We start from the raw sequence: 25,125 nt of genomic DNA, 5'->3' as shown, positions 1-25,125 counted from the left end.
GTTTTATCTCAGTGGTGAGAACATATTTGTGTACATTTAAAATTTCATTAAATTTTAAAAAAAGATTCAGACATGTGTGTAAGGCAATTTTTAAGGTTAAAGATTTGATAAAGCATTACTCACTATTACTTCCCCTTAAATCTCTCCTTCCTTAATTGGCTCTAAATTTAATTGAATTTTCACTCAGTACTCCAGTTACAATTAGTAGCTAGAAATTCACATTTGCTAAGAGTTTAGAGTTGGAAGATCTCAGTTTATACCAGAAACAAATTTCTGTAAGAACCAGTTACTTCTGGAATATAACATTTTAATAAGCAGTTAAAGAGAATTATTAATGGAGGTTTAAAATAAGCCTAAAAGCAGTTTTTCACATTAAAAATTTAAATTAATTTTACAAGTGTAGAATCATAAAATTGGAAGAATCCACAAGAGATTGCACCTGGTAAATATATTAAAATTTTAAATCAGCAATTTTAGGATATAAATTAATATATGCATCTCTATCTCTGCTCTCTATTTTATTAAAATACTATGCTATCCAGAGTAAGGTCATGAGTTGTTTGCCAAAATTTTGCAAAGCAGGTACTTTCTTAGCAAACAAATAGCAGACATGTTTTTCTGTTTGGGTAAATGTTAATAATCACAGCTGGTTTGGTAATTCAGTTATTCAGCAAAGCCATTGTAAACTACTTGAAAAGAAACCATCTGGTTTGCAGTTGTAAAACTGAAACCAATTAAAACATTTAAATGGTATTTTGCTTTTAATTTTAATCTGTAAAAATATATTTTGCAAGTTCTAATTGGTTGGTTTTTCTCTATTGCTTTTATAATATAAATCTGACTTTCAAATAATTTTTTAAGTTCAACAAAGGTGTTGCTATAATTGATATTATATTGGGATACCAGATGAATTAAACCAAAAAGAATATAAAATATACATGCATTGATACACATAGACACAAATAATGTAGCATACAGAATTTCTATGCATCATACCTGATAGGACAAAATGTCCAGCACTTCACAATTGATTGGTTAGGTATAGCCTAAATAACTGATAATTCAATTAAGAGATTACATCTGCATTACTGTGGATAAAATGAGAGTTCCTGTGGCCAGGATTCTCACCTGGCCATGGTTGACTAGCTCACTGCACACCTGCAGGCAATACATGGCTGTAGCCTCTGCCCAGTGCTCTGGGCGCGACATGGCGGCAAGGCTGCAAGGCTGCAGGAGAGCAGAGCAGAGGCTGGAGTGGTGGCAGCGCCATGGACAGAGGCCCAGTGGATGGCTGAGCGGGACTGTGCGGAGAAGCCCAGAGGACAGCTGTGCAGACAGAGGGGCCTAGAAGCAGGGACTGGCTTGCTGCATACAGAGTCACTCTTAGTGAATGGGATTCTAGTGACTGACCTGCCACCTGGAAATAAAGTTGGGTATAACCCTTTCACCCCAAAGAACGTTTTGCTGTCAATTTCTTTGGACACACTGAATCCATAGTGAACGTGCCCAGGGCTGAAACCCATTGGCAAGACAATCACCTTTAAAAAAGAAAAAAGGAAAAAACAGAACCCAAACATTATAATCAGAAATATACATTTTTTCCACCCACTCTCCCTTGAAAATTATTCAGTGATCTGAGCTCTTCACTTTGATTCTGCAGTAAGCACAAGGAGCCCCATGACTGTTCTTCTCACTTTCAGATAATGAAAATACTATGATCACTCTGGGTTTCAAAGCCTGGATTTGGTACTGAGAATGTCCAGTTTCATGTAACCAAGTGTAACCGGAAAAATCCCAGTGCAAAATACCTTTGAAACCAAAATCAGTCAAAGGGAGAAATAAAGTGGGAGAAACGCATTTGTTTCTTACAATCAGTCATCCACTTCTGCTCTCCCATGTCTCCTGTGACCTGGCTGCAGAAGAAAAGGCCCCACCCAACCTCTCTGGTCCAGATAAGGCCTTGCTTTCGCTTGTAATTACCTACTGATATGGAGATGGACTACTTCTCACCACCCGTTGAACACCTATTGATATGGAGATGCACTAAGGCCAGGCGAGAGATTCTGGAGATACTGCAATTTTACCCACATCAAATATCCAGCTACATCAGAAATTAGAGCTACATCCCAAAGTGGAGCTTGTAGGCCTGCTGTAATTAGCTAGTAAAGCCAGAAGATGTACTCATTTTGAATCTTTTTCTCTCTTACTCTTCTTAGGCTTTCACAAGTACACCTCCATCTTACTAACTATTGGTTTTTGAAGCTTCCTTCTAGAGGCAACATGAGAGGAAGGACAAGGGTTGAGCTGGGGCAAGAAAATTCTTACTTGACTGCCATTGTCCCTAGTTGTTTTCTCTCTCTCAAGGGATGGCAGATGTTTGAAGTCAATACTTTCATAAGAAATAACAAATGTTGGTAAGTATGTGGAGAAAAGGGAACCCTCCTATACTGTTAGTGGGTAGGTAAATTGATGCAGCCATTATGGAAAGCAGTATGGAGGTTCCTCAAAAAACTAAAACTAGAACTACCATACAACCCAGCAATTCCTCTTCCGGGAACTTACCAAAAAAACAGCATCACTGATTCAAAAAGGTACATACACCCCTATGTTTATTGCACATTATTTACAATAGCCAAGATATGAAGCAACCAAAATGTCTACCACTAGATGAATGGATAAAGAAAATGTGGCATATACAATGGAATTTTATTCAACCATAAAAAAATTTTATTTAACCGTAAAAAAAAGACATCTTGCCATTTGCAACAACATGGCTAGACCTAGAGGGTATTAGTGCAGAGAAAGACAAATACTGTATGATTTCATTTACATATGGAGGCTAACAAAACAAATTAACAATACAGAAAGACTCCAAGACACTGAGAAGTGACTAGTGATTAGTATGGGAAAGTGGTTGGGGTGCGTGGGTGAACAGGTGAATGGGGAAAGGGGCCATAAAATCTCAATCATAACATAAATTGGTCATGAGGATGAAAGTACAGAATATAGTCAATATATAGAATATATATATATAGTCAAATAAGTCAAAGTATAGAATATAGTTAATAACATTGTAAAATCTTTCTACATTGGCAGATAGTAACTATACTAGTTGGAGTGAGAATTTAATGTAGATAACTGCTGAATCACTAGGTTGTATACAGGAAACTGATATAATATTGTTTATCAACTATACTTCAGTTTAAAAAACTAAGTTAACACCTCCTCTTCAGGAAACTTACATTGTTTGGAATGCCCTGCCTACCCTCCTCCCATTTAACATGGTCCGGGATCTACAGTTCCCTTGACTAGGGTGAATGCACTCCTTTTTCGTGGTTGTTTACCATTTCTCTGCCATAACGAGCCTGGTAATTTACCTCTAACTTCTCCTGTTGAGGCATGCTTACTCTCTTGTGGACCTGTTTATACAGTATCTAATAAAACATCCATGCCAAGTCTCTCTCTCAACCACATTTGATGTGCACAGACACTCAGGCATCCTTGACTGCACACAGCTAATACAGCGGGCCAATTCCAGCAGAGGAGGGTCATGCTGCTCTCATTGCAGCTCGCCACTCCCTTGCCCTCTATATTCCCTGTGCCTCCCTAACTCTCCATAGGTCAGCCTCTTTGAGTAATCCTGTTACAAATCCTCTCTCCTTACTTGAGATGAAGAGGGAATCATAACTTGGTTCAAAAAAATCCTCTTCACTCATCTCCACTCCCTCTGCTCTCTTTACTATTTATATTCCCAATGTAAATAAGAGGTTTTAGAATCAAGAAGCCCACATACAGACATTTCCTTTGAAAATTTTCACCTTGGTCTGGCATCTCACTTTAGAATTTCATAACCCATTACATTCTTATATTTCAATTAAATTTTCACTTTAACATCTGGCCTCAGTAGTGTTTACTTTTTTTATTTTTTCATAATAATCCCTAACTAGAGCAAATGTTTCAATGTTGTACAAAATATTTCCATCTTTGAATTAATTGTACCATTATAAATATTTGACACCTGATGCAATCATTTTTTCCTCTTTAATCTGTTCTGTATTATTATGTTAATAATTATAATACTGGAGTTGTTTAATCTTCTTTTTCTATAATCTCTATAATGTTACTGAATGAGGTATAAAAGGTTACTGAAATAGAAATAATTTTTTTTTCTTTGTAGTGGCTATTGCTATTGTTGGCCAGGCATTTTACCACTGTCCCTTGAAAAACAGTCCCATATCTTGATCATGTGACCCAGGCTGGATTACTTCTAATTCATTTTAGTTCTGGACATACAGATTGGTCCAGGGATGAGCATATGTGTCCAGGTGAGCCAATCAGATTCTTTCCTAGGATTTTTCTGCTAGAAATGATAAGACTCTTTTCTCTTTGAACATGTAGCTCCTATTTCAGACCCCAGAACTTCAGGCAGCGATGTTGCTAACTCCCAGAAAGAAGCACTGATCAGAGGCAAAAAGTTTCTGACATACAAAAGGCTATTGTGTCTTAGTTCCTTTATCTTTCTTAACATGATCTGCTCAATTATCTTTCCTATAAATCCTTTTGTTAAACTAGTTTGAGAACTATTTCAATCATTTTCAATCAAACATGCAAAGACTCTTGATTATTCTCTTCTCAAAGTGTATATAATGTGTAGTATCATAAAATATTTTAATCCCAGATAAACAATACTAGGCTCAATTTTAAGGGCAACTATACTATTATTAGTAGTTAGCTACAATCATTCTAAAAGGCATGGACAAAGAATAAAAGAAGATATTTCACTATTTAACATTCAAGGGAATGAGTCGACAGTAGAAATAGAAAACAATGAACATATCTTTTCATTCTGGTGATTTTGTGACACTTAAGTGAATTATGCTCCTGTTTCTTTTAGGTCCTGGAAACCAAAGGTTGATGTAGCAAGTTCATTAATTAAAGCAAGCATAGATTAATTAATGGTTAATGAGAGCATTGTTTTCAATTACAAAATACATATAATAGGAAGAGAAATAGGTATATTTCACTTCTCAACAGAAACAAAACATGAGAACATAAAGCATTAGCAATCTAAATCCAGACATATTAAGATATACTTATTTGCTTTCACCTGTTTATTTCTCTCCTCCTTCAAAAAAAGACTTGAAGTAACAAAGGAGAACTTGGATTTCAAACTTCTAACAACTTATATACCACACAAGGAGTCTCCAAAATATTTAAGATACATTGCATTCAAGTAATCTTATGAATAATTTGGCCATTATTATTTGCTCCTGGCTTCAGATACTTTTCATAGAAAGCATTAAGGTGAAATCTATTTAATTTCCCCAGAATTTAGAAACATTTGTCACATAAGTAATATGATTTCACATTTACATAGCAGGCTGAAGTGAATTATATTATCCATTTTGCCTTTGAATGCAATTTAGAGTTTCTAGGGCCTAGAAGCAGATTCACATAAAATGGAGAAAGAGTCCATAGAATGAGTAACTTATCTGTGATATAGGGTTTCAAAATAAATTTTCTCCTAACTATTTTTCATTAATTCATTACTTATTCATCACATATTAATTGGGCTTTTTTATTTAACAAGTGTACAATAAGATAATTTCCTTGTCGTCTACGAGTCTTATGATCAAGTAAAGGAGATGACCAGACAAACTCAGTATATACATTAAAATGTGATCATGGCTCTAATGGAAATGTGTGTGTGTAAAATGTAATAGGGTTATAGGAGTAACACCTAAATATACCTGGGTTGAGATGGGATGATTGAAAAAAGTTCCACAGAAGAGGTAACATTTGATTTGAGAACCAAATTCAATTTTCAGTTTAGGCATGAAAATATATACTGGTATAGAAGTGGCTTTGATCACCATCCTACTTTTTAGGAGTTGATAAACCTATACTTACAGTTAGTGGGACATAGATGCTGGATTCAGGTTGGGGGGGAGTAACTGAATGTAGTAAGTATTAAATACATACTGGGACAGAAGTGGTTACTAGTTGGGCCACTTAAGTCTATCAGAACTTCTTAAAACACATGGGATTTCTTAATGGGCCTCATATTTCTTAATGCATTGTTTAATTGTAAAAAGTATATTTTTATGTTAATCACAAATGAGTATTTCTGAAGTATGAATTTTTCCAAATATATTACTAATAAAAAAGTTTATTTTAAAAAGGCAAGTTTGCCAAAATCTTACCAGTACAGTTTTTGTTATTAAGTGGAAAAATGCCATAAATCAAATATAATGACTTATCTTTGTAAAGTAGAACATTCAGAACAGAAGAAACTTTGAACTCGATTGTCAAATGAACATGTATCGATTACTTTTCATATGTTTCTCATAATCCTTTTAACTATCCCAGACAAGAATCAAAGCTTTTATATTTAAGCAGGGTTTTGCTTCTTCCTAGCTTAAATTCTCCATCTATATGATTAAGTGAAATGGTAAATTTTTGACATAAAAATTCAATCTAGGGCAACCATTTGTTAGAGTGGTCAATCATTAATTTATGGTCTCACTGTAAGAAAAGAGAAAATTGCAGCAAAAGAGGATATTTGTACCAATTATTCAAACAGTAGTAAACATTAATCTCATAGTAATAGAAAATAAAAGCTAAAATAGCACCTTCTTTATTATATTCCTCAGTTTCTACATTCATAGAACTATAAAGCATCCTCTTTTAAAAAAATTAACACATCCACTTTTTTAAGGACCATATTCTTAAATGCACACAAATATATATAGCTTGTATGAAAATCACCATGAAATGTCCCCATTTGATCAGACAAAGTAAATATTAAAGTTTGGAGGGGGTGCAGAGAGGCCAGAAAGGAGGTAAGTTGGTCACATTTTTGGCATATAACAAAGCAAATATATTATCTATTGCTTCAGTACTTTGGCACAAATGTGCTTTATGCACAAGGGTCATATATTTGTATTTTTCTCTATTGTAATGGATTAAGGTTGAATCCTGCAGCAATATAATATTTGTATTTACAAATAGAAACCATATTTATTCTGAATGCATTTGTAACTAAGTGTACAATTTCACAGCTTTATCGCTTGTTTTATGAGTCCATTTGGCTTGGCACAGAAAAAAAATAATTAATCAAGTCTGTAGATCTCAGGGCCTGGTCTTTATTTACGCAGAAACTCCTTATTTATTAACATTAGGCATCTCCCATTTGGTCTCAAAGAGACATATAGTTACATGGAAAGAGAACAGCTTTCAGTAGATGATTGCACAACTACAGATGCTTTTTCCAACACTGTCACAGCTGAGGAGGTCCAACCAAATGAAAAACAGCTCTGATGAAGTGAGAAACAGAAAAGCGGTACCATGCAAATGTTATTACATAATAAAATGCAAGCCAGTACACATTTTTTTTTACTTCCTTTATTCAGTTTATGTGAATCAAGAGGAAAGGGTGAAAAGTATATTTACTGATGATAAAAATTACTCTCTGGATAATTTCAGTCATCTTATTTCAAACTTATTCTTTACAAGTTTCTACTTTCCCCAATTTCCTTTTAGCTCTCTGTCATCTATTCCAAAGTTAAACGTTTTGGATTGAATAAAGAAATAGAATTTGCAGGTGGTATGGTTATGAATAGACAGTCTAATATCAAGAGATGTTATAAAACACTTAAATGAAAATTAGTAGGCTGTCTTCACTAATCCTAGTTTTAAAATATTTTCAGATGATTCATCTTAACCTGTTTCAACAGCTATGTTAGTGTCTGTGTCCATCCTGCCCCACTGGGAACAATGCCAACCGGGTAATGCATGAAATCACGGGCTGTGTTATGATGCTATCCCTGAAAGATTTCCAGCCTAAGTTATACTCACAGCATTATACTATAGGGAGCCTAGCACCCCAATGAATTGTTCAAGTACATGCAGATGTGTTTTTCTGAATATTCAGTGCTAGGAATATTACTTATCCTTCTGGAATGTTCTAATATAGAGACAAATAGAAATATTAGAATGAATAATTGTAAAACATACATAAATGACCTAAGCATATTCATTTCTTTATTAAATTTATGTGAATCAAGAGGAAAGAGTGAAAATCATTTTTTCTCCTTTACTTTGCACATAAGCATGTGTGTGTGTGTATATATGTGTGTGTGTGTGTATATATACACATATATATATATATAAAGTTTTGCCATATGTTCAATTCTCTCAGTGTATTTTCTCATATTCACTTAGTGTACCTATACTGGAACAGAAAATAGTTTTTGTATTTTTCATTTTCACTATCATTCATTAGTTATTTATTATTTGCCAGAAACTATGTTGAATATTTAACATATATTATTTCATCTAATCCTTACAATGAATTATAAAGAAGGTATTTTTCAATTAACTCAATATACTAGTAAAATGGGATAAAAAGGTAATTCTAATTAAGTATGGTTCATTAAAGAGATTATAATAATTGAATAAAACAGTAGGAGGAAATTTATTACTCTACTGAGTCTCCAGCACACTTAGTCTTCCTCTTCCTTCACACCAACATCCAAAGATATTTGAGAGGAATATAAATCTAACACAGAGTCTAAGATATTTTGACACCTTATATTTCTATAGTATTTCTTCAAACACTGTTGATTATTTAAAATCTACCACATTGTCATTTGTTCAAGTTAAAGTCTCCCAAGAATGCTTCGCATACTGTTTCGTTAAGAGATTGAATCATACATTTAATTTCTGTATAGTAAATTCTATTCTTTGGGCATACATTTCCCCTTCTGCCTTTTGTACTCTTTTCAGAGGTGCATCGAGATAGAAAAGCTAGGAATGGGATGAAAAGGGCATATTATCATAAACTTCAGAGAAAGAAGGATAATGTATTATCAAAGTTTGTTATTTTGTTGGGATTTACTGGTCATCTGAACTGTTAATTCCAGCATAATCATTTCTAGTTCTTTTCTAGGGGGAGAACAAAGAAGATGAAGCTAGCATTTGTTTTAATATAACAAGAAAATCCAGGACCAACCATACATATATGCAAGTAATATTTGAGGCCTCAATCTACTAGATTTGTGAAATTTTCCATCATTCCTTTTGATTAGATGACAAAAGTAGGTACGGTTTCCACTCAAGGCACATAAACAGTTCAATAAAATATGCTTTAATGCTACAGCCATTGAGATTGTTTTAGACAGAAGTAGATAGAGTCAATAGCTTTTTCAAAATGTGGGAAATTAATTAGGTATTACTGCACTTGTCTTTTTCTTCCTTCCTCAACTCTGAGTATAACCCTTTTCTCAAATACAAATAGTACGAAAAGAAAGAGTGCAGTGCAAAGAAAGAAAGAAGACTGAATCTTTAAGTAGATATTTTCTAGCTTACATGTTAGGGAAGAATAAAAAGCTTTTCATGTTGTAATTTTGCACTTACATTTTCTTTAGAAATCAAGACAGAATAATAAATTTAGTTATAAAAATACAATTGAATGTTACTGACAGTGAACAACAAGCAATTGCAAATCAAGGGATTATGAATTCTTTCCAGTTGGCATATAATCATGATAAAATATTGTAATCATTCTGACAGTGTAGCCTGAGATACATTGTTGAAACCAAAATAGAAAGATAACATGACTTGGAGCCAGGATAATAAATGGATAAGATCTAGACAAAAATGGGACACAACTTTCCATAACACAGTTGCCCAAGAGTCTCATCATTTCATGGTAATGAGAAATTGAAAGTTAATGCAAATTTGTACTACCAAAATTACAAATACATATACTCTTTGAACTGGGTTGCTAATTATAGGAATTGACATATATATATGGTTATTCACTGCAGCAGCAAAAGATTGGAAATAATCCATATTTCTATATAAGGGCAATAGTTTTCTAAATGATGGTATAGTCATGTCACAGAATACTATGTAGCTATAAGAAATAATAAGGAATTCAAAAAAAGAAATAAACTCTTATAATTAATAAATAGTTACTGGTGAAAAACTAAATTCTTTCCCCCAAGATTAGGAACCAAACAGGGATATGTACTCTCACTTCTTCTATTAAACATTGCACTGAAAGTCTTAGGGAAATAAAGCAAGAAAAAGAAGTAAAAAGACATACAGATACAAAAGGAAACTTTTAATTTTTTTAAAACGGAACTGTCTTTACTCACAAATGAAATAATTGAGTACATAGAAATTTATAAGGAATCAACAACAGAACATATAAGAGCTAATATGTGAATTTAATAAGGCTGCAGAATATATCATATTAAAAAATAAAGAACATATAAAATTAATTGTCTGAGTATATATTATCAATTAAAAAATGGGCATTCAAAATTATAAAATATCATTTACAAAAGTAGCATAACCATAAAATACCCAGGCATCAGATTAGTAACATATGTAAGACACCTGTACCTGAAAATTACAGAACCCTGTTGAGAGAAACTAAAGAAATGGGAAATAAATGGATTGGCATATCATACTTATTGACAGGAAGTCACAATTGTCAAGATATCAATTCCACCCAAATTGGTCTATAAATTCAATGTAATCTCAACTAAAATACCAGCAAGCTTTTGTAAAAATTGACAAAAGGATTCTGAAATTCATATTAAAATATAAAGGAACTAGTAAAGCCAATACAATTTTTACAAAGATGAACAAAATTAGAAAAATGAACTACCTGATTTCTACACTTACTGAAAGCTCCATTAATACAGAGAGTGTGGCACTGACATAAGATTAAACATACAGATCAATAAAAAACAGAAAAATCTAAGAATAAACCCACATATATATGGCTAGTTCATTTTTTTACAAATATGCCGAGGCAATTCAGTGAAGAAACGGTGATCTTTTCAACAAATGGTATTGGAACAATGGAGTAACCATATTAAAAAAAAAAAAAGCCTTAACTCTTACTTTTCACCACATATAAAATTAACTTGTAATACATCATAGGTCTAATATGATGTAAAACCACATAACTTTTAGTAGAAAACTGGAGAAAATCTGCTTTATTTAGATAGGTAGATTTGTTAGATTGCACACAAAAAGCAAAATCATAAGATAAAAAATTGATAAATTAGACATCATCAAAATTTTAAATTTCTGCTCTTTGAAAGACACTGTTAAAAATAAACAAAAAGGCAAGCCACAGAATAGGAAAAATTCATGATATGTATATCCGACCAAGGACTTATATCCAGATCACATAAAGGCCATATTTCCAGAACACCTCTTCGAACTCATTAATAAGAAAACAAAGAACTGAAGGAAAAATGGACACAGTATTTGAACACATATTTCACAGAAGAGGAAAAACAGCCAATATGCACACAAAACTATGTTCAATATCTATATCAGTAATTACCTGGAAGCAGGGCTGGGGCTATTGGTTACAAAGGGGCAAGATAGAATCTGGGGAGAAACGAGTATGTCTTATGACTTTCAATTGGTGTGGTGGTTACATAGGTGTGCAAGCATTTCTCAGAACCATCCAACTGTGCATGTAAAATGGGTACATTTAATTTTGAATAGTATCGCAAAATCTGATTTTTTAAAAAAACATCACAAAACAAGGCAGCTAAATGTGAAGAAGGGGAGAAAGAGTAGCCAAGGAGGTAAGAGAAAATTTAGAACTGGACACCACTTAAAATGCTATTGGCCACACCTCTTACTACAGCCACTGCAACAATGTCTAGGTCTTTGCAGTCTCTGGCAGGCTTTGCACAGTTGGACCCCGAGAGCATCTCACCTCAGCCTATGCTCTGTCCTACTACTTCTTGCCTTTTCTGATACCTTAAACCAGGTTGGCACTAATAGTTTCTCAATCTAAAAGTATAGGAAATTCAAGTTCATGGAGCTATCCTGACCGATAGGGTATGAGAGACAATGAACAAATGTACAGGTGGCCCTTGAACAACACGGTCAGTAGGGGTGCCAACACCCCTATAGTTGAAAATCCCCATGTAACTTTTGACTCCCTCCAAAATTTAATAATAGCCTACTGTTGACCAGAAGCCTTACCACAGTTGATTAACATATATTTTGTGTGTAATATGTATTATATACTGTATTCTCACAATAAAGTAATCTAGAAAAAATGAAAACCTTTTTTGCAAAATTTCACAAATCTTCAAGAAATTTTCCAATATATTTATTGAAAAAAATCTCTGTGTAAGTGGATTTGCACTGTTCAAACCTGCATTGTTCAAGGGTCAACTGAGTGTTTCAAGCCCCCATAGAGTTGGCAACCTGATAACATACCTGTGTGTTGGTTTTCCCTCCTTCCTTGTTTTATTTCCTTGGTTCCTCCCTCCTTCCCCGAGATCATTTCACAATAAACTACCTTTCTTCCGTCTTTGGTTTCAGGCTCTGCTTTCAGGAGAATGCAGGCTAGGGCATAGTAGGAAGGCAAGTAATAAAATAATAGCAAAAAAGTATTATGTGCTTCCTATGTATTAAACACTATTTTAAGATTTCTACATACATTATTTAAATTTAACAACCCTATTTTATATATAAGAACATAGAGGCAGGAAAAAGGTAAGTGGTGGGTAAGAAAGCAGTCAACATGACAAATGATACTAAAGAAGTTATGAAATTCCATGGACTTTACAAGTGGGCTATTTGAACTTTATGCAAGTAACTTCAGTGGAGTAATAAGACTAGAATCTAGATTTGGGAAGACGTTTTAACCTTAGCTGAAAATCAGTTCCCAATTGTGCAGAAATATGAATAGCATAACGTTTGGAGAAATAGTAAGAAAGACTTTGTTGGATAAGCTTAACAAAGCCTTCCCATGCACTCAGATTCTAAGCTTTTTTTAAAGCCTCTTCCATGTATGAGTTTGATATCAAGAACTTGAAGATATGTAGTAAAGGAACTTTTTTTTCTGGAGAGTCCAAAAATATGGGCACTGTAGTGAATAAGGTGAAACAATAAGGTGTTGTTGATGTAAGAGAAGAAGTAGGATTGAATATAATAATGGTAAGAAATGCTGAAATACATTCCGCACCAAGTCTGATAACCTTTACCTGCTTATTGTGATAGAACTTCTGTATCCCAGAGTGAATCCACCAAAATAATATATTTTATATTTTACCCTTCTTTGTACCAGTGCTAGTTTGTATACTATTGTTTCTCCACAAAGGCTAAAACATAAGAAAAGTATGAATATGAAGCCCAAAGGACTACTGATTTGAGAAAATAAAAAAAAATCTATTTAACATTTATTATTCTTTTGTTATTTGCAGGTCATATTGTTGGTCATAAGTGAACTTCAAGATTTCAAATTTTTGGTAAATGAACACATGTTTATAATGAACTTTCAAGGTCATGATTGTTAATCATCTTTTTCTGCCATACAATTCAATATGGTGATAGGCTACACAGTTCAAAATGCAACAAATTCTAAATACCCAGACTCAAAATCCTGGCCCCTTCTTTTGATTCTAATCAATACAAAATTGAGATCTGAAAGTTAGCCAGTATGTTCAAATATAAATCCCAATAAATAAGACAGCAGTTGATAATCTTAGTAGAGTCTTGGCAATTGGTCTGTATCCACCCTCTCTCATGGCACGTCATTCCCTCTGGTATTCTCATCATTGTAATAAGTGCTGTCATTTATCAGGTGTTCATCACATTCAAATGAAACTAAACTCGAAAAAACTGAAGGCAAAACTTCATAGGATGTCTGTACACTCTAGAAATAAGAAGATGCTTTGCAGGAATAAATATTTGCTGGTGACACATCTCTTCTCATATTTCAAGGACAAAATTGAAACCATATTTCCATGGAGTGCAAACATTGATTGCTATATGTTCTTCTAAACAGAGAACTACAAACAGTACTGCAGCATTCTCTTGATCCTCCTTTACTTTTATGTGAAGTCCAAAAATGCTTCAATTAAAGGAGGCTTCTGAATTCAATTCAGGGAACAGGCAGGGATTTGTATGTCAAGAACAGAGGCAGAGCATATTCTAAGAGTATAAACAAACAAAACCACAGTTTTGTTCAGTTTGGAAAATCTTAAACTATTATTCCCTAATGAGTATAAAATGAGTGAGCACAAATCATAGATTATCTCAAAGTTTCATCTAAATTGTGAGTTTTGTTGCTTTATGTCTCTCCCTCCACTATCGGCCAGGCCTGGTCATTCAGTCCCATGCAACCAAAGTACTTATTAATCTCTCTCCACTTAATTCCCTTCAGGAGCTTTCACATCACTCACAGGCATGCCTTGTTGAGCTCCTACCACCCTTGGGAACCTCATCTCTTTCCACCCTCCTTTCTCTAATAAGCCCTGGCCACAACGAATTTCTTTCAGTTCCTCACATGCACCCTGGGTCTCACTGCTTAGGACATTAGCGAATGTTATTGCCTCCGCCTGAAAACCCATTTCCCATCAGAGTTCACCTGGCTGACTTGGTATGTATGCTTCCGATTTCAACTTTAATGTCCCTGCTCCAGGAAAATGACCACCCCCACCATCAAAATTGTTTCAGGTCCTACCATGCTTTTTCATTAAGTCCTTTGCTATCTATTTTCCTCTCCAATGTGGGTGTGCATTATCCAGAGCATTGAGGGCCTGAGTAGAAGTTTAAAAGGCAGAGGAAGGAAGAATCCACCCTTTCTTTGTTTCCTGCCTGACTGCTTGAAGTAGGACATCTCATCTCACCTCTGGCCTTCAAAGTAGGATGTAAACCATTGGCTGCCCTCGTTCTTGAGCCTTTGTATTCTGACTGAATTACACCACTGGCTTTCCTGGGTCTTCTGCTTGCAGAAGGAGGGTTCTGGGACTTCTCAGGCTCCATAATCACATGATTAAAACTTCCCATGATAAAAGAATAAACTAATTCATTAATAATGTGCACGCACGCGCGCGCGCACACACACACACACACACACACACACACACACACAAATATCTTACTGGCTCTTACTCCAGAGAGGAGGTGAGGAAGAGAGTGTCAGTGTCTACAAAGAAGTTTTTATACACTGCCTAAGATTTTGTTTGTATGGAACCCTGATCCATAAAGGAACCTGCATAAAGTAATTTTAGCCATTTGTTTCTATTTGGATTTTGACTCTGGCCACCCTCAACTATTTGACCAAATTCATTTCCCTTGATACAAGAGCTGTTTCCTCTGGAAGTCACTACTGATTTCTCCCTCAGCTCATTTATAGCATTACCTTCTCCCTAGAGGCCCTATACGGTCCTTTCTCCCTTGTAGGGCCTGTAGGGTGGGTACCTTTCAGAATAACTCCATGCTAGCTATTTTGTGGGATCCATGTTAGTTCTGGGAAATACCCAATTTTCCCCTTCCTTACCTCACTCTCAATATCCATTTGCTCTGCTGCCAGGTTGTTTTATCCAGTCCTTAGGATCGATAGGTAAGCACCAGATAGTAGTCCTTAAGCCTTCTAACCACCTCATGGGGACATATCAACCTTTTTCTTGATATTTCAGATATTTTTCTTGAAGACTTCCTTGTTTGATTTGAATTAAAGAAAATGCTATCACTTCTCCCCTATAGCATGATAGAAAGAACATAGTACACTACTAATGCTCTTTCAAGAAAAAAATTCATCGCCATATTGTCATTCTCTAAATGAACACTGCCTCTGTTATGTAGGCTAGGGACAAACGGTGGGTCCGTGGAAATTCAGGCTTCTCTGACACTTGAGGGGCCTGCTCAAGAGTACAAATGGAGGTTCATTTAACATGCATGTAAATATTTACAAGTTCCAATTAAAGACATAAACAATTAAATGAAATATGTTCTATCCCCCAACCTTGACAAATATACCTTTCAAATACAAAATTGAAAAATATGTGTATAATGCTGGTTTATATGTGAATTAAAATCTATAAAGGCAACTTAATTTAATTATTATTGGGTACTTCTGAACATGCTGTTCACCAAGCTAAAAATGTTTAGGTAAGCAGTAGAATAAAGACAAATCTCGCTATATATTTATGTCATAAAACTGTCTTCAATTCAACAAATCACTAATTATGTTGTTATAATCAATCATTTTACATATTTTATGTTCCATTAACAGTGACACCAAGAAAACTTTTTGAGTCAAAGTAGTTCTTAAGTATGATTTTACAAATTGCAGTCTGTAGAAATTTTTTTCTTTTGGGAAAGTAGCAATAAAATCGATAACATTGTTAAAGAAATTCAAAGATCTGGAAGTGAGTCATAAATTTTGTATATCTTGTTCAAACATTAAAATGGGATCAGGAATATTTGTAATCACAGGAATGTAAAATACTTGATGTCATCAAATAAAATACTGCTGTTTCACCAGTCTTCACCCATCTTTTAAAGCAATGTCTGGATTCATACAATAAGGTAAACTCAGTATCGTTTTTCATTTATGTTATGTCTATAATCATATATGAACTAAGTATAATATAAATTATTTGATACTCGTGTTTTCATATCACTATATGCTCTTCGCCTACAAATAACCATCCAAATTTTTTATTACTTCTGAAACCATAAAATGGAATATGAAGAGGAGGAAATGGACAGAGTACTACTAAGACACCATGCTTTATTATGTAGGACTCTATTACATTAGCTAAGAAGAAGGATTTGACAAGCTGATTAACTTATCATTTCTCCTCCCCCTATACATTCTTGTTGCTGAAATCCTCCCTCTACTTCAAAGATATGCCCATCACCAATACTGGCAGTTTCCAAGGTATTTTGAGGAATTGTCTTTTGGTTCAAAAAGGTAAGTCAAGAGATATGAGGAAGGATTCCCCCAAGGTCTATCCAGTTTGATTTAATCATAAGGGTGGATGTTTAAGATTGTGGGGCTTCTGTATCATTGCTGAATGCTGGAACTTAAATATGAAAAATGTCCATTTTTCCTTCTAAAAATAATATTTATTTGTTAATTCATTTTAAAATGAAAATAAATGCATTAGATGTTAGCATGAATAACAGTTTTTTATGAAAACTGACCTTATTCTCTTCTAAACAGAAACATTAATGAGAAAAATGGAGTTATTTTATGTTTTAGCAAGTCTCACTTATGTCTGACTTAATGGAAGACAGGTCATATCTGTTTCTGTATTTAATCTGTTGCCATATGTTGTTTGTGAAGTAGATAAAGAAAATCCAGCTGTATGCATATATGTAATGAAGAAAAGGTTAATTTAATTATCTTTTCAGATAATTTTGGAAATTCTTCTTTGATAGTATATGAAAAGTTAAGGGTAGCTTCTTAAATTTTGATGCAATGTCAATGAACTTTCATACTCTGTGACATTAGAAGCCACTGGTCCCTCTTGTACTTCATGTGGATCATTTATCCATATGCCACTTGGTTGCATCCTTACTGATTATTTAGAGAATATCAGTTCAGAGTTGTGTAGATCTAAAGGTTTATACATTTCATTATATAATCATAAAAAAAATCACATTTGGCTTCAAAAATCATTTGGTTCACTTGCTAAAATACCTACCAAACCTCCAAGACTAAATAACCATAATTTTGCCTATAGTCATTTTTTCAAGTAAAAATGGCATCCCATGAAAAAAGCGAGCATTTCAGCTGAAACAATTGCATGAGTTGAGTGCTGCTCGTCTTGACAAACACCATCCTTTGGTTTGCAGCAGTGGTTTATGCACGCTTATAATTTTTATCACACAGAATATTAAAAAGCCATGTACTCAAAGGTTAAGATTTAATAAAAATAATTTGTACTGCTTTTTCAAGAACATTAAATAAAACTGGAGCCTTTTTTTCTGTCTGTGCAGAGTGATGAAGAAAAGGATGACTACTGATACTGTTTGGAACCATGGCTCTCATTTATGCCAATAGTTTTATTCACCAATTGTTTTTGCACCATCAAAACGAATGTCAACAGAGTTGTTTCAGAAGAAACCATATGATTCAAAATAATATATTCAATTCTTCGAATAGATCGGTGGTTTGTGCTGATACTCAACAGCTGATACTAGAATATAAGCAAAGTGGCAAGCCCAGCTACAGCTGTGGGTATTTTTTAAGGAAAAGGTCTAGTTCTATAGAGATATTGATATTGAAGAAGACATAATAACTTCATGTGTGAGGCTAAAGTTATAATATGAAGAATTATTGTAGCATTTGAAAGGGCAGTTCCCTTTTGCTGATTTTTTCATCAGCAGGTATTCAGCAATGTCAACTGTACAAGACATACAGAATTTCTCCAGGTGATGCAATATGATAACTTACCCTGCAAGAGGCTTGTGGGGAAAATGGAAGGTCCTATGGCCAGGATCCTTATCTGACCCTAACTACTTGATGATATAATTGGCCTACTGCTAGGCTAATACTTCCACACCCATAGGCAATAAGCTATTATTGATTGAATCACTCTATGAAGAGCTCTGCCCACTGATTCAGAGGCAGAGATGGAGGTGGATTACAGACCTGCAGACTACTGGATGCAGACGTGATTCTAGTGCTCAACCTATCTCCAGGAGAATAAAGGCAGGTATAAACCCTTTTACCCTAAGAATGTTCCGTTGTCATTTCACAGTCTCACTGAATCTATAGTGAACTTGTCCAGGGCTGAAGCCCTCAGATAAGACAAACTTCTGTAATAACATTTTAGTTTCTAATTTTAAAAACTATAATAAAAAATTTTGTCTTCTAAAGAGTTCGTCATGTCTACATTTTAAAAATAATTACTTTTTTAAAAAGCTACTGAAGGAATGGTGTCAAAATGTTATGCTAACATAATTGACACCGTAAAAACTATTCAAAATGGCCTCCTGAAGAAGACAAATTACAGTAAATAATTAACATCTATTAGACCTAAAAGAAGAACATTTTTCATTACATTTGTGTTTTTTATTTACAGTTTCACATCTTTTTTTTTTTACTAGATTCCTCCCTTCCATTAATCAATCTCTATGATAGGTCATTTCTTCTTTTCTTTGGTAACTTCAGACATAGAGAAGTAGCTATGAACTGAGAAAACAAGCTTTCTAATCTCCCTTTTAAAAGGCAAAGTTTATCTTTTTGAGAAATCTACTCTAAGATGATGCAAATGGAGAGCTGGAGTCTTGATGCTACACAGGGAAACAGGTCACACCACCAAGAGCAGAAGAAATGGTCTCTTTTGTTCTTTAAGTAATTTATTTTTGTTCACTGGAGATATATAGAACATGCTAGAGTACAGAATTCAGGGGATGGACCCTTCTTATATGGGCCTAAGGTGTTACTTGAGGACACCACTGGTGAGCCAACACTGAGGGTCTAAAACTTTCTAAATAACACTTTCAGATATCCTGCCTAGCCAAGGATGCTCTGAGGGTCAATGCTGAACTGGGGGTTCATTACTATATAAACTTGAACCAAATGCATTTTCCTGAAGGAACTATATATCTATATATCTGCCAAATATACAGAGTTCTTACAGACTTGTTATGCAACCAAGTCTTCAAGATGCCTATTAAACACCAAGTCATTTTACCTAAAAAAAAACATAAAGGATATCAAAAAACAAAAACTTAAAATTCCAGGATGGGACTTCCCTAATTATGAGCCAGATGTTTTTCCATTACAATGAATTTCTAATCTGGACCAACATCTCATTTGTATTTTATAACATCTGTGTTGTCTGACTTAAGGAGGTTCTAGTCTAGGCTTTCCCAGGTTAACACCAAATCAGGATATATATGGATGAGCCATTCAACTCCCTAGTTCACAAATTCTTGGCCTCTGAACCCCAGTGAGCCACTCCCTGGAACTTGTCACCATTCAGAACTTTTCCATTGTTTAATTTTAAACTTACATGAACTTTTCCATTGTTTAATTTTAAACTTCCATGGTTATCTTTATTTTGCCCAGAATTTAACTAGTGAGTATAAAGTCTATATTACTTATCATTGTATCTTATACAATTTATCTTTCTGAGCCTTATTTCCTGATATTACATTCTATATTTGTTTGTTGTCTCCTATTCCCTTACACCATAAGATTCATGAAGGCCTGAATTTTGTTTTATTCACTGCTATGTTCCCAACATCTAGAACAATACCCAATTCCTTGTGTGTGCTCACTAAATATGTATTGAGTGAAGAAATAAATAAATGCCAATGTCAGCACAGAACCCTGAATATAACCTGTAGTTAGTAAATATATATTGTATAAGTGAATAATTAATAATAATTACTAATACTTATGGATATTTAAGCTGTGCTGGATACATCTAATTGCTGTGATAGATCAGTCTCATTTTATTTTTAAAATGCCCTGTGAGGAATGTGGTGTTATTATTACTATTTTAAAGATAAATAAATTTAATTATGCAAATATACAAATAAACCAAAATAAACTTATGTGCCATGTAATTGCAATGAAGGTCTCTGAAAAAGGGGAGAAAAGTCTTGAAGATTCACACAGCTTCCCACAATACAGCAGTGGGCTAAGCCTGCCAAAAACAGTGGGAGAGGGTTACCTCATAAATAAATCTATCTCCAGCAAAATACTACTGCACCACCATCTCTTTAAAAAGTACTCATTTCAATGAATCCATGTTTGTTTTAGAAGTAATTATAAGGACAGATACATACTCTGCTTCCATGGCCAAATATCCCTACCATGGTTGGATGACACTCACAAAGCAGAAAGGGCAAAAATTCACAATTCTGAGGTGTCTATTCTCTAAACATTTTTTTCCTCTCACCTATTTCCTTTCCCCAAAGCAGAGTGCACTTAATACTTCAGACTATAGTGAACTAATGAATTAGAATTTATGTCAACTAGTGAAACCTCTAAGCAGTGAACTATTTCTAAGATGATCGTACCTCAGTCACTTAGTTCTTTAGAATTTATATTTAACACTTTCTTTTCTAATTATCTGAAACTTATTGAGAACAGAATCTTTGCTGTCTACTGCCATGCAGTTTTGATCCGTACTGAGGATTTTTTCTAGGACTTTCAATTTTGTATTTTGGTTGGTGATAATTTATGTTAACGATGAAAGAGATGAGAAGTTCTTTTTAGGTTTTGTCTTTACTCCCACTGAAAAAGTAATCACTGACATTCAATAGCTTAGAGGAAAACTAGCATCACCACTGAATTAAACTTTATGATCTGTGAATTTTAATTAGGTGAGTTTTTCAATTGCTCCTATAACAAGCTGAGTTGTCAAAAAGTAACTGAATGGTAGAGAAAGGAATTGATATCAAAGATCTAAAAACATAAAATAAAACAAAGCAAAACATGCTGCAGCTGGAGTGATTAGGACCTGAGCAATGGACAGCACAGAAGTGGCAATGAATTTTGAAACTTTTATAGTTTAACTTACAATAGTCATATAGACTTCTGTTTGTATAGGGAGAATATAATGCCACTGTAGGGTGTAGTCAGTTTTTATCTATCCAAGACTGCCCAGCAATGAGGAAAGAAATTACCATAGCCATACAAAAGGCAAACACAAAATTAATTTAGACATTTTGCAGATGAAACACACACAAAAACATCATTCCCTTTTAAACTCATAGAAAACATAAAACTCTGTTCAACAGGCAACAAAATCTATGCCTCATTCCCAAGCTATTGACTGGCAGGGAGACAAGCACAAGTTTGGAGAAGTGTGTTGCCTTACCTGACAAAGTCTCCTCCTTCCCTGTGCCCTGGGATTCACCCCGCCATCCCTTCTCCTCTCTTCCTCTTCTCCTGTTGTTAGTTATTTGATAGGCATCTCCATAATTACTGGCTCCTTCCCTTCCAATTGCAAACAAAACAAAAATAAAAAACTCCACAACAAAACCTTCCCTTGGTTGTATGGCTCTGACTAGCCAAAACTCTAGCACTCCTTGAAAATACAACTAAACTTCATTCTTTCCTCAAAACACTGCAATCCACTTTCTGTCCCTACAGCTTCATCCCAGCTGTTCTCAAAATATCACAAATGACTTTTGGCTTCTAAAGCAAAGAACAATTTTTTGTTTCTAGTTGATTTCTTTGGCCATATTTGTCATTATCTCCCACTCACTCCTTAGATTTCTGACATCTCTATCCACTTCTCCTCTACCTCATCTATTGAACCCTCTTCCTCCACTATACACTGAAACAGTGTGCAATCAAGGATGCTATCCTTTGCCCTTTAAACTCTCTTTGATTACCAAATCTTTACACCTCAGGTCTAAAAAATCTATAACCAACAGCCCAATGAATGTGACCCATTTTGATTTTCCCTAGACTTTCAAACTTGTCAGAAGGAACTTACCAATTCTTTTACAACTATCTTCTCATCCTAAATTTCTATCCAAGTGAATGATTCTACATACAGGCACCAGAGCCAAAAGGCCTGGAAGAGCCTGCGCCTTGATTGTCTCTCTTCCACCCTCATGCCAGGTCAGCATGGCTTCTTTTTTTCTGTCTCATAAATATCCCTCAGTATAGTTCCCCTTCCCAATCCTTACCACCTTATTTTCAACTTTTATAACTTCCCTTCTGGGTTACATCAGTAGACTATATATATATATATCTCTTCCTTCAACAGCTTAATCTTTTTTCTATCGTCTCTACTGCTTCCAAATTGTCAGTTCTCACAAAGCAGACTGAAGAGTTTCTCCCCCAACTTGAAATCCTATAACAAACATCTTTCCTAAAACATTCAAAGACCTTTACCAGAGTCTTGTAGGCCAAGGTAAGACAAGATTGTATATTTTCACGCAATGAGATGCATTGAAAAGTTTCATTCAAGTGTGTGTAATAACCTGATCAACATTTTGATAAAATTGCTCTAGTTGTGGGAGTGGATTCTTAAGTGGAAAAATTGGAAATAGAGACATCATTTTAGGTGGTGATGGTAGCATGCATTAATGTATGGATTGCAAAAACAGGTGAACAAATTCAAGGAATTCTGTGGAGATAAAGTCTTCCTCTTGCATTAGATACTCAGGGCAAGGAAATGAGAAGATTAGAATAAATGTCTCCAAGTCTTACTGTTAAGCAAATGGTCAAATAATTGTGCTGATTACTCAGTTTGAAAAAAAAAGGACTACGATAGGAAATTTTAGTGGATGAGGGTGTGGGGGTTGGGGAGAATCAGGTGATCTATTAGACAAGTTAAAACTTGAAATTCCCATTAGACATTTCTATGGACTATGTCCTTCTTCACGTCATGTATTAAAGGCCTAACCCCCACTGTGACTGTATTAGAAATACGGCCTTTAAGGAGATGATTAAGGTTAAATGAGATCATAAGGATCTATTAGATCCTGATCCAATAGAACTGATATCTTTATAAAAGAAAAAGAGACACCAGAGACACCTCTTTTTTTCTCCCTGTCCCTGTTCTTCCCCCTATTCTCCTCCCTCTCCCTCACTCACCCTTCCCTCATTTCCCCTTCATTCCTTCCACCATGTGAGGACACAGCAAGAAAGTGGTTTTCAGTAAGCCAGAATTCTCTGCAGAAACCGAACCCTGCTGGACCTTGATCTTGGACTTTTAGCTTCCAGAACCGTGGGAAAATAAATTTATGTTTAAGCCACCCAGTCTATGGTACTTTGTTACAACAACCTGAGCTGACTAATACAGACATCTTAGTAGGATAATAGTTTGATGTATTACCTGAGGTTTACTTTTCTCCTCTCCCAACCGCTATACAAAAGCCATGCTATTCTGTACTCAATTAAAGTAAGGTAAGGATCTGAGTAGAATCCAGAGAAAAGAGGAAGACTTCCCAGCTTTGCATATCTTTAGGACACAGAGACAATTCTTAGCATGGATAAACTGTTTCGCAGGATGTGATAGGCAGGTCAGGCCTTTACTCCACCATACCCTCCCACACCCCTGACGTCCCGGTCCCTTCCCCAGTAGCCAGAAAAAAAAAGAGATTCCTTGAGATATAAAGGAATAAAGAGATGGAAGTGATGAGAGTAGAGAGGTATGGGTGGTATGGGTCAAGAGAGCCAGACCTAAATGGGCCACATGGGCAGGAATGGGGCCTGACTCCACAAAGGGCTACAGTGAGGAATCCTGACAAGGCACCTAAGGAACCACGTGGAAATCATCATCTGAGGAGTGCCCCAACCTGTGTTGATGCAGTAATCGGCTATCCCTTGTGCCCTCAGGCAAGCCATTCTTTTCATCAACGTCTAAAAAAGGCATCTCTTCAATAGCCTCTGGCACTTCTCCCAGCCACTGCTTAGCAGGAGTGACAACTGTTGGTGCTCCAGATTTTGCCCTTCTCTGACTTACATATGGACAAATGGACAAATCATTTTTCAATATCCCAGTGACTCACAGTGCTTGAGAAAACCCTAGGTACTCAGATGGCCGTCTGGAAGGGATGACTGCCCACACCTGCAGTGAGTGGAGTGGGATGCCAAGTGAGGCAACCCATGATGCTTCCTAACCCAAGACAGTGATGAAATACATTCAAAAGGTGACTTGGATATGAATCTGAAGCTCAAAGGAGTCATGATACAACAGAAACATATAAAGCCATAGAAATGGATGATATCATACACTGAGAGAGTTCACATACAGGAGAGAGCCAAGTCCTAAAGAATAACTGTTAGCAGCAGCCCTGACCAAAGAGGAATGAAAGTGGCCAGTGTGGCTGGGAAATAACCAGGAGAAACAGAAACCCAGCCAAGGAGCCTTTGCAAAAGACCTAGACTTCACACCACATGATGCTAAGAGGACTAGTAGGATAAGGACAGAAAAAGAGATTATTGGCTTCAAAAACAAAAAGCTCAGCATCAAGGAAGATATGAGAAAGGAATCAGATTAAAGTAGAGGCAAGGAGGTTGAGGCAGATTGTGTAGACAATTTTTTAAATAAATTCTGTTATAATACAGGGCAGAGAAATGGGTTGGTAGGTATAGTACTTAAAGGACAAGTTCCCTTTCTTTTCTTCTCTTCCACCTCCTCTTCCATGTTGTGGTTTTTCAACATGGGAGACAATGGAAGATGTTTAGCTGGTGGAAAGAGCCCAGCAGAGAAAGAGAAATTAATTAAATGGAATAGAGACGCAATAGGAGAGATAAATTTCTATATGAAGCAAAGTAGAGGCACTGACCTTTGAATGAAGGAGGGACACTTCTTCCAAGACAACAGGAAGGAATAAGGCAAATACAGTATAGGG

At 35.2% G+C, this 25,125-nt stretch overlaps 1 long non-coding RNA gene across 3 annotated transcripts in view; it reads right to left on the bottom strand.

The window, feature by feature from the left end:
* Positions 1 to 1,003: 1,003 nt before the first annotated feature.
* Positions 1,004 to 25,125, bottom strand: part of LOC108407110 (uncharacterized) — a 72,460-nt gene continuing 48,338 nt past the window's right edge. For 2 of the 3 annotated variants that reach the window (XR_012124218.1, XR_012124217.1), the window contains exon 4: positions 1,004 to 1,538. This is a non-coding gene — a long non-coding RNA (uncharacterized lncRNA). Of the gene's footprint in view, positions 1,539 to 21,637; positions 21,749 to 25,125 lie in introns of those variants that run through there. The other variant, XR_001855646.3, reaches the window with a different exon arrangement.

This window comes from Manis javanica, chromosome 13 (genome assembly GCF_040802235.1).
Source record: "Manis javanica isolate MJ-LG chromosome 13, MJ_LKY, whole genome shotgun sequence".
NCBI classification, from domain to species: domain Eukaryota; kingdom Metazoa; phylum Chordata; class Mammalia; order Pholidota; family Manidae; genus Manis; species Manis javanica.
The sequence above is the reverse complement of the archived record's forward strand: the minus strand, read 5'-3'. Positions and strand labels throughout refer to the sequence as shown.